Source organism: Branchiostoma lanceolatum, chromosome 3 (assembly GCF_035083965.1).
Source record: "Branchiostoma lanceolatum isolate klBraLanc5 chromosome 3, klBraLanc5.hap2, whole genome shotgun sequence".
NCBI classification, from domain to species: Eukaryota; Metazoa; Chordata; class Leptocardii; order Amphioxiformes; family Branchiostomatidae; genus Branchiostoma; species Branchiostoma lanceolatum.
The window spans coordinates 3,618,461-3,634,544 of record NC_089724.1 but is presented as its reverse complement, the minus strand read 5'-3'; positions in this window follow the sequence as shown (position 1 = coordinate 3,634,544).

Genomic DNA, 16,084 nt, shown 5'->3' with positions numbered 1-16,084 from the left:
GCCTTTTTAGCTTCCGTCCGATACCCAAACTCCGCTACCGGTAGCGAAGCTTGACGTATCCTGACGTGATCCGGAACCTAAGATCCGAAAGAATCCGAACAGATCCGGCGCCGTATCATTTCTCGGCAGGCTAATGGGCATCAAAATATTGGGACTCAAGGTACCACTTGCATATTTGAGTTGTGCAAGTACGTACTTACACAAGTTGTGTAAGTGGTACCTTGAGTCCCAATATTTTGATGCCCATTAGCCTGCCGAGAAATATACGGCCCCGGATCTTGATTCCGGGTCACGTCAGGATACGTCAGGATCCGAGGTCATTTCGTGCAGTGTTGGGTAGCGGAAGGAAACTAAAAAGGCTGGTACCCAGGCTGGTGATGACAGGCACCATAACGTTTCTGTTTCCTTTGTGTGACATTGTCAGTCAATTGAAGACAGTAGGGATAATCTCCAAGCAGATCTCCACGGTGCTAAAATTGTACAAGCTTGCCAAAGAAGCTCCAGTCAGCCAGGGGAGTTGTCCCGGGTTGCTATAAAAACTCCTTCTGCCAGTTGGATACAGTCTTTGCAACCGTTGGGTCTGCTTGGAGACTTACAGAATTTTGTCGATGAACCTCAGCATGTATAGTTTACTTACATTGATCTCCAAGCAGATGTTTGAAGGCAAAATCGTTACGTTTTCATGACTGCCCATTTCTGTCACTGTTAGGGAGGTTATTTTAGACAGAAACGAACAGCAAAGACAATGGACCGATTTTGCCTCCCGGCATCTGCTTGGAGATAAGACTTAGGCTATATCAACACTTTACTAGACCAAGGCAATTGGGCCAAAAGTTGTGCTAATTTACCTACCGACGTGCAAACACCATTTGTAATTTTTTAATTGAAAGAAAAGTTCGGTGTATTCATGTATGAGTAACTGTTCGAGAAGGGAGTCGAAGGAAAACAGGGCCCTCAGGACTAGCCACGTCATCGTTTTTCAATGATCATTTATGTTCTATTTATTGGGTTGGCTGTTCAGGACACACAGCCAGGGCTGCCCAACTAGCCTATATGGCTATTACAAAGGGCTAGCCCTGCTGACAAGGACAAGATATTACAATGGACAGTATAACCGGACTGGACAGGTGCAATGGCCTAGTTGGTAGAGTGCGCGCCTTGCACACGGTAGGTCGTGAGTTCGAACCCCGGCCGGGTCATACCAAAGACTTTAAAAATGGTACATACTGCTTTCTCTGCTTAGCACTCAGCATTTGGGAAAGAGTATGGAAGTTAAACACACATCACTACCAGCGGACCAGCCCCCTGCTGTAGTGACTTGCACAAATGTGTGTGGCCCAAGGGCTATAGAAATGGAAATGGGCGCCACCCCTATGCGTCTTTTCAAGACGCCCGGGTCACTTTAACTTTGACAGTATAACGAGCTATGACAATATTCTAAATACATGTACATATTAAAAGCTATCGTATATAAATGATCATAACATGCTCTTTTTACTGGTGGTATGAATCTTGATCATAAAATTCAGTGTCAATATCAACTGGAAGTACGCAGCCAACGTCATCAACAAGCACTTGGCGTCCATTTGCCAGGCTCTGAGCCCATTGGACTACAGTAAGCTTCCATCCTTCCTGCCGGCTAGAACACCACCACAAGTCAACCCATGGGACATGTACAATAGGTTGAAACGGGTTAAGGTGTCAAAAGCCCCTGGCCCGGATCAGATGCCACCGAGACTCATCAAGGAGTTCGCCTATGAGCTGTCCACACCGCTAACAGACATCTTGAATGCGTCTCTCAGGGAGGGAAGGGTACCGCCCGAGTGGAAGGAGGCTACAGTCGTTCTTGTTCCAAAGAAGCAGCCAGCCGACCTGGACAATGTCCGACCTGTTTCCCTCACAGCTCAGTTTGCCAAAGTGTGTGAAGGGTTTGTGTCTTCATGGATTCTGTCTGACATCTCCTCCCAAATAGACCCCAAGCAGTTTGGAAATTTAAAAAGATGTTCGACTACACACTGTCTCATTGACCTGCTGAACTTCTTTTTCGCTGGGATCGAACGGAAAGCGTCAGCTGGCACGCTAATCCTTACTGACTTTTCTAAAGCTTTCGACCGGGTATGCCATAACACCGCCGTCAGTAAACTCATCAGCATGGGAGCAAGACCATCCCTCATTCCGTGGCTCTGCAGCTTCATGTCTTGTCGTAAACAGCGTGTCCGCTACCAGGGAGTACTGTCGGACTGGGAGTTTCTTACATGTGGGGTAGCCCAAGGAACCCTGTTAGGACCTCTTGTGTTCCTGGTAATGATAAACGACTTTAAACCTGCAACCACAAACTCACACTGGAAGTGCGTTGATGACGTTAACCTTGGGGAGATGAGAACATCAGCAACAACGTCGACCCTCCAGACAGACCTCGACAACCTTGAGATCTGGTCAACAAACAGCCACATGATGCTCAACCCCCAAAAATGCAAGGCAATGCATTTCTGTTTTATGCGCCACCCCCCGCAGGTACCGGCACTCACCCTTGGAGGAGTACCCCTCACCATCGTCACACAGGCCAGGCTGTTAGGGTTACACATAAGGTCAGACTTGCGGTGGGACAACCAGGTGAACGAGATGGTGTCTAAAGGCAGCAAGCGACTCTTTCTCGTCAGTAGGCTGCGCCGATCCGGCATACCTACGTCTGATCTCGTCACCATCTACTGTGGATACGTCAGACCCATACTAGAGTATGCCACCCCCTGCTGGAGTGCAGCGCTCACACAGAAACAGTCCGACGCCCTAGAATGTGTTCAGAAACGGGCCTGCAGGATTATACTAGGACGGACTTACAACTCATACACTGCTACCCTGAACCAGCTTAACCTTCCAAGACTGTCAACTAGAAGACAACAGTTATGCACCGACTTTGCTGCTAAACTAGAACAGTCCCCACGTTTTCGCTCCTGGCTTCCGCCCACCCGTTGTCAGCAACATGGCAGAAACCTTCGGAACGCGAGCCGCTATGGACAACCCTCTGGCACAAACCGTTACACCAGAAGCGCCATTCCGGCCATCATCAGACTTTTAAATGAACTCTAGAGAACATTGTTACCACATTTTCCTAGCATTGTTTCTCCCGAGGCAATCCCTAAGAGAGTGCACGTGATAGTGAAATATTTTAAATGGTCTAAGTAAATGTTTTAACTGATATTGATTGTCTAAAAACTTTTAATCGATGCCTGAAAGCTGTGTAAACTACAATGAACTATGTTTTATTTTGCCTCGCAATTCAGCCTCGTAATGGCTGCCATGAGGCTTGTCTGTCAAATGATGATGACAAAATAAACCAGTCTACTACTAATATCGAAACGTATTTATTGGACAGGTGCAAGCTTACCTACATGTATTGTGACCTTAAGTGGAAATGAAGATGATACGGTGCACTTTCTGCTGTAATATTTGTTTCTATGTCGTCTCGATATATAAGAATTCAATAAATTCCAATCACTTTGATCAAACGGACGAACCACAATCTTGTTTGAGCGTGAAAAGTTCGACGCGAATTAGATGCTAAGGTGGCTTTCATAGACGTGTCGATAGGCGGCGTTACTGAGTAGGTAAGCCGTCTTTCTTACGTCTATGCACTTACTTCTACGGTAGTAAAAAGGTAATTGTCCTCGCGGCTCCAGGGTCAGTCACCTTTGCCAGAAAGGTTATATATTTTCGATAGCAACATGTCCTAGCCACCCGGGGGCTGCGTCTTCTATATCTTATATGTATCTAGCTTTGCATGTGTTTCATTCACTGCTGCTCAGACATCTGGGATGTGTGCAATAAACGTTGAGTTGACTTGTTTTTCGATACCTGAGAACATCATGATTGTAAATTTTCATCCTGGTCATGAATGTTAAAATCATTCAAATAGCCAGCCCCAGACAATCAGCACCTCCGTGTATACGTACGTAAGATTGATTTTGGGTCGTTTGTCACACGGCATTGCGGATCAGATCCCGGCGGACGCACCCTACAAGACTGTACTGACAACAGCGATCGGTGGCGGAGGCGTTCTACACTCGCGAATTCCTCCCCAGAGATAGCCAACTAAAGCAATTCTGAGTGGTTTTAAAGGTATGTTTTTGCAAGTGGATACTTATTGAATAGCATGCTAAATGTGTTGTGTACACAGTTTGTTATTCAATAATCATGCTTCAATTCTCCAAGCAGATAGAAGGTTGTGACGTTTTCTGGCTGTAGGCAAGGGTAGGTAGCTGTCAGAGAAACCCAGCCGTCAGAAAACGATTTTTCGGCCCCACGTCTACAGAGATAGTTCAGTAGAGGGACAGTTCTGGATATAACTGTTAGTTCTGAAGAGGTAAACAGGGGTACTGCGCCCTGATACTTTAGTTTGTGACGTCGTATTCCTAGAAAAAGTTCTGCCAAAACCGGAACATTCAGATTGGCCATGTCACTTGTGAGGCCATCGTGTGTTTAAAATGTCTCTTTAGGCCTTTTGTAACAGTAGATTTCTCGGTAAGAGGCTTCAGACAATGAGCAACAGCAACTTCCCACGGCTGATTTGTCTACAGCTGGTTATTTCTTTAACTAATTGCATTATTTCTACGAAGAAAACAGTCCATTTATGAATGTTTGGACGAACATTCTAGAAAAAGTCAGAGAAGTGTGACGTTTTCTATCTTTCTGTTGATTTTCAAATTCAATTTTCTTGTCCTTTCTATACATGGTAAGATTAAACAACACTATCCCATTAAGTGTACTTTATTGAGTGTACCTCACCGGAGTAAATCCGGACGAATGTTGATGATGATGATCCCATTGCAAATCGACCTTCATGGAGCGACCTTCATTGAGCGACCTTCATGCTGAATGACCTGCAGTGGCCCCTTCTCTCTGAGAGGAGGAGGAACGCCCGCCTCGCCTTTTTCGACGACTATATCAATATAAACAGTGAAACCAGCTCAAGGGCGCATCCGGGGGAGCAATACTCTCAAATTTTAAACAATCAACGTTAGAACAAATACATACAAATATTCATACTTCCCCCGCACCATCCCCCAGTGGAATCCCTTCCTTGCGCGGCTTGTTTCAGTGCTCTTTTTAAACGCCCAAAGTATGGAATTATGATAAAAATGTGCTTGTATGAGGAAGTAGATGTCAATATCATACAGATTGCAATATAGAGAATATTTCCAGTTTTAACGTTCTGACAATGCTTTGGGTGCATTTTACATTATCTCTGCTGCCTAACTCTGTAACCGAAAGAGAATTGGGTGCTAAACGGCTACTTAAGTGTGCTAAGAATGTAAACAAGGTTGGAAAAACGTCAGCAAAAAGAGTAAAGAACATCGATATCAATATTCAAACAGCCATTTTCAGACAATCAACACAACCATATCACCCAAATCAAAGTAACTTGCATCTGGTTGTCACACACTGTAGAGAAACAACTACTGAAGCACGCATCCAACGGCTGTTCTACGTGTATGCGCATGCCTTTTGTTATTTTACATTCGACTTTCTTCCAATGAAAATAAGCTTGTAACAGCCATATAACTGTTATCAAAGCACACTGTTAACGTTTGTCTGCGATTTCATACTTTGGCTTTTCGGCTTCTTGATAGTATTCTTATCTCCATGAAAAATTGAGATATTGTTTTTGGCGTGTCTGTGTGTCTGTCTGTGTGTGTGTGTGTGTGTGTGTGTGTGTGTGTGTGTGTTTCCGGACTATTGTAGTCAGCATAACTCAAGAACCTCTGGATGGATTACGATGATATTTGGTATGTGGGCGGGTGCTGTGGAGCCGAAATTCAAGGTCGATTTTGGGCCCCCTGGTATGTGGCCTTGGTACTGCAGCAGACCTTCAATTTTCGTATAATTTGAACTGGACGTGCTATGGTCTTGATTTGTGGCTGGCAGATAGCTTGTGATGTAATAAAGAAGTGGTGTATGTTTGGGCCCCCTAGCAGCTTGCTCTAGAACTGCAGGGGCGTTATTGTGAAAATCATCTAAGGAGAATTACTAAACAAAGGAACAACGGATTTGCATGATATTTAGTATGCAGGTAGCTAAGATATACACAATGAAGTGCAAATTATGCTAATTGGGACTTAATTTGCATATCTATTGAGGAAAATCTATATTTGCAGTGTTTTCCATTATAAGACTCAAATACATGTAACGTATGTAGTTTATTGAAAGTGGATTATCAACAGATAACAATTATGCAAATAAATTCCTAATTTGCATAATTAATGCAAAAACACCGAAATTCATTAAATTTGAAAAATTAAAGGACTGTCAATATTGCAACCTGTGTAAGTAAGATGAAGGTGCTGATGATTAAGCATATATTATGTAAATGTTTAAGTCATTTGCATAAATAGAATTGTTCATGGAGATATGAGGTCGCGGAACTTTGGCAGCAGCAACGGCTAAGGTATTTTTTGTCGGTCTCGGTAGGGTCCGATTTTCTGGAATGGTCGGCGCTCTACCGACGGATTGAGTATGGTCGATACGCCACAGGGCTTTTGTGGTAGTCGCTGTTGCCTTGTTTGCACATTAACAAAAACAACTCTGTATTAGGTCCGTTGAAAGAGGATTCCCAACAATCATACACTAGCTTGCTCCCACTCATCAACCTTACTTGTACATATAACTGTAACGGTTAGCTTTAGTACTCCCAGGCCGGATGACTCCTTCTCATATTTTTCCAACGGGCAGGCGTTATCAAGGCGGACCTTGAGCATAACCAAGTCATCCGGCAGCTCGCTGCAAGCATCCCAACCAGAACCAGCACGTCTCCCTCGATTTGGAGCTAAGACACGGAGTCGGTGTGGTTTTACAGAGAAGCTTCTTGTTCTTTTCAGGTGCCAGGGCACCATGGGAAGAAAGCTGCGACACCTTCTGATTTTCCTTCTCATTGTCCTGAAGGAGCCCACCATGCTGGAAGCTGGCTGCAGCTGTGCACCATCATCACGCTGCTCATGCGCCAACTACCTGGGCCTCACCAGCATTCCCCGGAACCTCCCAACATCCATCCATGAGTTACATTTGCAAGGTAACCGGATAACTAGTATTCGGCCTGGTGCATTTGCATATCTGCCTCGGCTACAGACTTTGGACCTGTCTTACAACGAGATAACGATGGTTCAGGCCGGTGCATTTGCAAATCTGACCCAGCTTGACTTCTTGTCCCTGACCGCCAACAAGATAACCGAGATTCAGGCAGGTGTATTTGCCAATTTACCCCAGCTCAAACTGTTGGGACTGTCACAAAACCAGATAACAAAGATTCAGCCCGGTTCATTCGCAAATCTAATCCACCTTAAAGTGTTGACGCTGAATAAGAACAAAATAGCTGAGATTCAACCCGGTACTTTTGTTAATTTGCCCCAGCTACACAAGTTGTTCCTGTCAAACAACCAGATATCAAAGTTTCAGGCAGGTACATTTACAAATCTTTCCCAGCTTCAAACTTTGAAGCTGTACAAAAAACAGACAACAACGATTCATTCTGGTCTATTTGCAAATGTGCCACGGCTCCAAGAGCTGGACCTGCACCACAACCAGATAACAGTGATTGACCCGGGTGCATTTTTAAATCTGCCCCAACTCTACTGTTTGGACCTTCAGTCAAACAAGATGTCTGCCATTACCCTTCAGTTTATGGCCTATCGGCACCTATTATTATCATAAAACTTGACGGGAACCCCTGGCAGTGTGACTGTAGGATGGCTCCCTTCAGGCTAGATACTACTAAATTCCCTACCTTTAAAAACGAGATAATCTGTGCCAAGCCCGCACAATTCCGGGGTCAGAAGCTTGTGGATGTCAATCTTGAAGCATTAATATGTGACGAGACAACCATATCAACACTGCCTGTTGATATCCAAACCCCAATTCCTTCATCTGCAGTGTCAGCATCTTCATTCGGCCACACAGAAAGCACTGCTGGTCCAACAGCGCGTCCTGCAGTGTCAACATCTTCATTCGGCCACACAGAAAGCACTGCTGGTCCAACAGCGCGTCCTGCAGTGTCAACATCTTCATTCGGCCACAAAAAAAGCACTGATGGCCCAACAGCGCGTCCTGCAGTGTCAACATCTTCATTTGGCCACACAGAAAGCACTGATGGCCCTACAGCACGTCCTGTACGCTCCATGTCTGCCACACAGCCCCTTCATAGCCCGTTAGAAAGTGCTAACAATTGTTACAATGGCACCGACGCCTCTCGCGTTCACAGCTTCAGACGCAATGCTGGCCCAACAGAAGATCATACAGGCAAAATAAGCCAAGCAAAAGCAACACTAACTTCGCTCCTTGTACTAACCTCTGGCAAACCAGAAATCAGCAGTACCCATGAAGTTGTGCCCAGTCTCCCCATACCTGTTCTCTTTGCCTCTGTCTGTGGATCAGTCCCGGGCATTGTCCTTGTTGGTACCATCATTCTCACAATCTGGTACAAGAGGAGGAAGATGCCATCCTCCTTAGGAGTAAATCCCAACGTCGTTGCAATTGGCGGCAATACGAACGCAGCAATTTCTGTGATGACCGGTCGTCATGATTACCAGTATAAAGATATTGCCAACCATCATAATCAGACAGGGCAGGGCCAGTCTCAGGCTAACATTCAATCTCTGACAGTTGGAAATCTATCACATAACGTGTTAGCTGCACTAAAGCCCAATCATATGTACGCAGGTGTGGAAACAACACCAGAGTACCCAACATCTACAGCAATGGCCACTTCTCATGATCAGTCAGGGCAGGGCCAGTCTCAGGCCATGACTGAACCCAACACAAACACGACCGCTGCTGTAGTGACCGGTGGTCATGGTCAGACAGGGCAGGGCCAGTCTCATGCCACCGCCGAACCCTTGAATGTTAGAAATATATCTTATGGAACAGAGTCGACTGCCTCACAGCTGAATGCTCTGTATGCGAATGTGGAAACACAATGATTATTCAACATTTCTAATGGTTTTTATTGGTCAGAAATTACCCGCAATGACAGCCTTTCTAGCGCTGAATTGATGCCGGGTTTACAGGTTTCACATAATACACAACATATAAATATTTTATCCACACTTGCATTTTGTTGAACTGTCGCAAGGGTCTGGGCGGCTGCCATTCGGCGTCACCAGGTGACCTCAATTTCTATCGGAAAGGAGACGGTCAGGCAACTTATAAGTAGCCTTAGTGTCATCCTATTTTAGTTCCAAGTAGAGCCTGGAATTAAATCAGGATAACACTCAGTCTAACTGATAAGAGACAAAGAAATGATGATAAAATAATAGTCTTTGATATCACTGAAATACCATTGAGAGATCCGTGGATGGACATTATAAAAAATATAATTGAGAGATCTTTAAGAGACCTTGGAGATCAATGATCACTCGCAGAAAAAAACCCGTCAAAGTTTAGACCAAACATTTAGCAACAGCTCAAGATCATCATCATATCTTGTCGCTCCACTGACGGGCAGTCTGGTTGGCCTCTCGAAGATCTTCGTCAGTGCATGTTGTGCAAAGTTCACAGTTCTGTTGGAGGTGTTGTATAGTTTGTGGGTTTGTCCCGCAGGGGCAGGCTGCACTTGACGCCTTGCCCCATATCTCAGCATGTTGTCGCCGGTCCTTGCTACCTTGGCCCTGGCTCTGTTGAGAGTGACCCAGTCTCTCCTGGGTAGGTCTGCTCCTGGGGGAAGTGACTCGCTAGGGGGCGTTAGAGCTCAAGATAGAGGGCTGGGATTCATCTCCTCCCGAAACTTCATACACCAAGGTACTGATCTTTCCCCTCAGATTCTGCTTTCATGTTGATCATCCAGATCAGCAGCTCAGATCATTTTCTAAAAAAAATGATTTGCACAAGACCTACAAATCAAATAGGTGCCACCCAATGAATAAGCAATCAGATGCCCGTGATGACATACGCTGCTGCCATGCTAACCTAAAGCCCCCCTCTCACTGGAATGAAACTAGTTGGCGACTAGTTGCAAATGACGTTCGCCAACTAGTTTCGCACAGTTGCCAAGTAGTTTCCGCGCGGTTTCCAATGGGGGCTTTAACATGTAGCACTGTAAATGCATTTAAGTTCGAGGTGATTTAATTTCGCGGAAGGGAGAAAATGGACTGTTCGAGGTTGTTAGTTCGCGGTTGAAACAAAGTGGTATGCGGTCAGAAGACAGAGCAACCACGTTAGTGGTGGTTTTAAGTTCTCAGTGAATAGGCTCCCGCGAGAAGCTAGTAACTCGTTGACCTCTGAAAAGACCAAGCAGCACCTGTAATACCAATCTGCAACATGACATTAGTAAAAAAAAATATGATGGCTAGTGGAAGGTAAAAACTAAGCTTGTAATTTCATAGGCCTGAAAATTAAGATTAAGGTAAAATGAATCATAATGTACACATTAGTGAGTAGTTTGTGGGCTGTGGAGATTTCAAATCTGTTGTTTTAGTTCACCAGGTGGACACTAGATGATATTTGTAAGCTACAAAGGTACACTGCTAGGATTACATGAAATTGTAGCAATGGAATATTTGCTGAAGTTGTTGTTTTAGTGCTTTCGTTTTCGGGGAAGATAGCTGAAGTTGAGTTCATGAGCTTCTCATGTTTTTTGTTGTTTTTTTTTTTTTACCGTAAGAGGAGGGACCAGTAAATGGATTTTCAAATGCAACACATGGTAAAGCCATGCAGAACAATCACTTTAAAGCACATTTAACTACATTTCAAACCTCAAATCTTTACCACCACTACAAATCTGGATTCGTTAGGTTTGTTTGTTTGTTATAAGTAAAAAAAAAACACAAGAGGTTAATTCCGGCATTTTAAAGAGCTAAAGCCAGAAGTATAGGATGAGACCAGGATTTCACCCCCTGTCCTAATGGATCAGTCCAACCAGTGATGAAGGACTCAGGGGTCAATCAGAGGTCAAAATATGCGAAAGGTCACATATTTTGGCCAGATTTTAAAAATGTACCATCCTCTGTCCTCCCTTTCAGAAGAATGGGCCTTTCTGAGCAAAATTTGCCCAGAACAGAAAAATATTCAAAAAGTAAATAAAAAAAGAAAACGAGGTACGCACGGTGCACTCTGCTGCGCAACTCATTTGGTGGTCCATCCCCGTAACAATTGTAATGTTATACAAGTTCAGATGACAATTGGCAATGTGCTTTTATTGTCCTTACTGATCATTGCTTAACCAAGAACAAGAAGTGTTGTTTTTTTCATTCTGAGTAAAGTACGGACATGTTTGAAAATCTAGTACATGTAGCATAGAAAAGTGCTCCAAAAACTATCAACGATATGAATTACCAAGCTGCCACATTTTTGCATATCTAATGAGGAAGAGCTGCAATAGCTTCATGAAGAAGGATATTTGCAACAAAGTTTATTTGGAAAGAAGAGAAAAAGAATTCATGTAAATTATGCTAATAAGAGACTTCCTTGCATATCTATAATTAGCAAGGCTTCTCAAACTACGTAGTAAACGATAGAGATGTCATATTTGTGACATATTGAGACTATTAAACTATGTATTATGCAAATTCGTTGATCTTCATAGTTACTGAATAGCATATACTATTGTTTGGCAAAGGTATGGGATCACTGAACTTGAGTTTCATGTGCATGTGTCACATTTAGCGATAGCAAACGCCAGTGCCAATATCAGTGGCCTCCATAACGGCTATAATCTGTATTGTTGTGACCTATCTGGGTCGTCAGCAGGTGGAAATCCGGATGACGCTAACCAGATACTCTGGCATCGTTAATCTATGTCCATGGGTTGAACGACCTCGCAGCAATAGAGGCCGCTACAAATGCAACGTTTGTAACGTTACAACGTTAACAATATCTACTGTGCAGTGGAGGTAAAATGAGGGACGTCTATCTCGCCATTCATCATTGAAGGCTTAGCGTCTTTTTCTGTCCACGTCAGATAATGCGAAACGATGTTACCAATGAAGAGGCTGCAATCATTCCTCGGTGGTACGAAAAGGAAAAAATCCATACTTTTAAATCAAGATCAGAATTATGCCTGTGAGACAGTATAGTACTTTATAGTTTGATGTTCGTTGTGGTTCATGGAAAAAAGAAAAGTCAAGTGAAAATGTTTACACAGCAAAAATGCAACCAGCTGTGTTGCGTTAGCTTCACTGCCCCGGCCTCCAACAACAGTGACCTTCCACCTTTGGCGCTCTGCGAACGTCTGGATTTATAAAGACTGTGCGACTAACCGGAGTGACGAACCGTCGGGGCTCCTGACTGCTGGCTTTCCTCACATTATGAACCAATATAACTCTACTTTGTGACCGATTGCTGACTGATTACGGTAAGGGGATGTGCCCACAAAACGTCGGGTTGATTTACAACGTTGTTTTGGTGCGGGTCAGTGCCCTACGCCTGTTGCATGCTGGGATTTTCGAACCTGTCTTCATCGAATCAAGATGGCGGGCACTCCAAGTCAACAGGTGGTTTGGTGCGCTTCTTCTTTTACGACTGCTAGCGCGCTGGAAAATCACGTTTTCTTCCGCTTTTGATCTTTCAAAAGGCTGTTTTAACTTTCAGCAATATCCGTAGGTTAAACGATTATGAATGAGTAATGTTAAGTGAAGTAAGAGTGCGAAAGAGTAAGAGAAAGAAACGGATGACGTGGAACTGCACAGATCAAACACAACTGAATCATGGTGAAATGTAGAAGATAAGCCCAAGGTGGCTGGGCGACAAGTGCGAAAGCCAGGCATGTGTAAGGTCAGTGCTAAGGTCCTGAGAAGGCCCATTAACAGCTGAGTCCGTCTTTGAGGATTTGAGAAGATCCGATAAGGAAGATCGCGTCCTTGGAAGTGTTGCCAACAGATGACGACACTTAAGACCTTATGTCTTGATCATCCGTCCATCTTACCCGCTTCTGTCTTCAGATAACCTTATTTCAAGGTCACAGTCCAACATGGCCACCTCCGCTGTTAAGTACTTGGCGAAGCACCAAGTTGCATTGTTTTCGAGTCGGTCTGCAGCTGCTATATAGGGAATAACATTAATCTAATGGCATAAAGACAACTTAACTTTATGGTAAGACCATGTGTGGCCTCGTGGTCTTATCGCGGTAAGACCATGTGCGGTCTCCTATTCTTGAACATATCTTAAACAAGAAAACATTCCAGGAGCTGCATGTTGAACGAAATACCAAATAGAACCATCTTAGAGTGACGTTTAAGATGCTGTATCCTAAGGTTATCTTGACATTCCTCCTACATGTACTGTAGAGTCGAACATGGCGAAGACGTGCACCTTTGCAAGGGGGGGGGGGGGGGGGGGGCTCGTGTGTTGCAAACGCTAAGATATTCATTTTGTTGTAGTGAATAGTTTTATTCCATACTTATGTCTTGTTCTATGCTAACTGCTGTTGCCATACTTTGTACCTGCTACAATAGTCGTGCAATAAAGTTCTTATTCTAAAGTTCTTCGTATTAAATTATCTTTCTTGTGTTTGTGATATACAATGCTACAATAAATGTGAGTACGAACCGGCCACGCCAACATCAGGGTTAGGTTTAAGACCATGTGTGGCCTCCAAATCTTGTTAAGGGGCAATCTCCTAAAGGTGCGAGGTACCTGACCCGGGATGCTGGAGGTTAATCTAAGACTCAGGTCCTCAGGATGGGGTCCAGTCGTACACCTCATTGCCAGGACCTACATGCAAACCAGCTCCTCCCATGACTGCCACAAGGATTCATGATTACAAACTAAGCCGCCAACAAAACGTTACCTGTGATGATAAAGTACTAGTATACAGTATTGTATCTCCAAGCAGATGTAGGGATCCGGCTCATTGTCAGTGTTTTACGCCTGTTTTTGCAACATTTGGTATGCCGTTCTAGTAGTGCACTTGTGTAGCTATTCATAAAGGTACAAAGGTGCATTGTAGTCCGGTGGCAGAGACCAATAAGTGTGCTTTGCGGTCCAGACAAGTTTTTTTGTGTGTTTCTATACCTCTGAGGTGTGCTCTTTCAGAACCTGGATGATGCCACTCTGTCATCCTTGGGCATTCCGCACAATATGCAAATTAAGGCAGCCATTACGACCAATCAGATTAAGCCATTTCAGTAAAGATCACACCAATATTTTGTGCTGAATAGGCATACAATATGCAAATTAAGGCGACCATTACGGAAAATCTTGTTTTCGTCAATATCTCAGTAGAACTACACATGGTATCAAAATAATTTGGGTGTCTATCTCCATGTTTTTAGAGGGGAACAATCAGACAGAAACATTTTAGTATTGATCACACCAGTACTTTGTTGAAAATATGCAAAAATCCACTTACAAAACACCAGAAACACACTAAGCCGGATCTCTGCATCTGCTTGGAGATTACGGTAATAAGTATATGGTGAATGATTGAAAAAATGTACATGTAATCTATTTCCTCCCTATGGCCAATGAAACAAAAGAAGTATTGATACAAGGCCACTAGTACGTTGATGAAGGTTAGACATCCAGGTAGTAAGATTCGCCAAAAATAGTTACTCAGGCAACTGACGAAAGACAGCGGATACTGTCTGAAACGTCTGACTGATTCAAAATTTCATCCAGTTGCTTGAGTAACTATTTTTGGCGTAAGGCCACTAATGTACGGCATACCTATATTGAACATAAAAAATTTTGTCATCATCCTTATCCGTAATATAATCATGATGCTTGCTATTCTACCTCAGAGTACAGTAATAGACGCCAGGCCTGTCCCTGGCGATGTTGTGTTCCCGTGACCATGGCCCAGTGCCAGCCCCGGTCCTCTGTTTCCCGTCCCAGCGGCCCGGGATCGGACACACATGTTGTTGCTGCGCGGCGGAGCTTACACAGCAGACCGCAGGAGTCGCCCCCTCGCCCCGGTTCACTGCTAACGGCCGCGGCAGGAATGCGGCTCGCTGATTTGTGCTGCAGATCGTCAACCTTCAGACAAGATTCTTCGACTCACATGGAACTCTTAGTCTCTAACAGACGTCTTGGCGGATTGAAAATAGTAGAAGTTGGCCAAGATATGGCATGGGATATTTCCCAGACCTTTATCAGGAGTATTTCAGCCAGTTCCTGTTCGGTCTGGTAGAGAAAATTCTCAACTTCACGATGAAGTGTTTCGTATGCGTTGGTCTGCTGCTTTAGAAAGAGAGTAAAAAATGAAGAACAATTTTGTAGATGTTTTTTTTTCTCTTTTGCTTTGCTCCCCTGTCAGAAATGACTAGATACCCCTTCCGACTTCCATTAGGATTGCAGTTGCTCCGTTTGATGAGATGAAACCCCAAAAAAGCAATGGACGCGTACGCGTATGTTTCCCCTTTCCTCCAATTGAAGACTGACTTTACGGTATTCATTTAAGAAACAGACCTTCATGTGCGAAATTGAAACTTATTTTTTCGGATAGCACAACATCTTTCTACGTCCCAGCCCTTTAATCTTAGTGATACTCGGTCTACTATCCTAGATAATTTATATTATATCAGTTAGGGTCCTTCGACGTGTGCCTCCTAACCTACTCGTGTGGAAAAAGTGTAACTATTGTACCCCCAAGACCACACGGCGTGAGCGGGGCCCTTTTCTCCGCTGAAACACGATGTACTGGATGTAAACGTCACGGATCACCTGTACCGTTTACTTGTACCCCCACACGCCTGCGGAAAGGGTGTTTATTTGTATCTAACCACATCGGCAAAACCGGGACACCGCGAGATTTAGGAGGCCAACCACGCCGGTATTTACAGTACAGTACACAACTCATGGATACGGTGTCAGGATCCGTTCAAAGTGATTTACGGACTAGTACGGACCGAGCGTTGTGTTTCTTTCTTTTAGTCACGGACGCAGATTAGATTTACAACCAACAAGGTCAGAGGCATGCCCACAAATTTGTCGCCTGCGGCATATTTCCCTTGATGTAATGTCGAATATCTTTCACCTGCGCCAAGGCACTGAGAAGACCAATATCTAGATCAATGTCAATGGAGTTAGACGTCAAGGTAGAGCATCAAATGGTAAAGGTAGTCTTCTAGCCTTGTTATCCGCCGTGTCTTGGGCACGGTAAAAG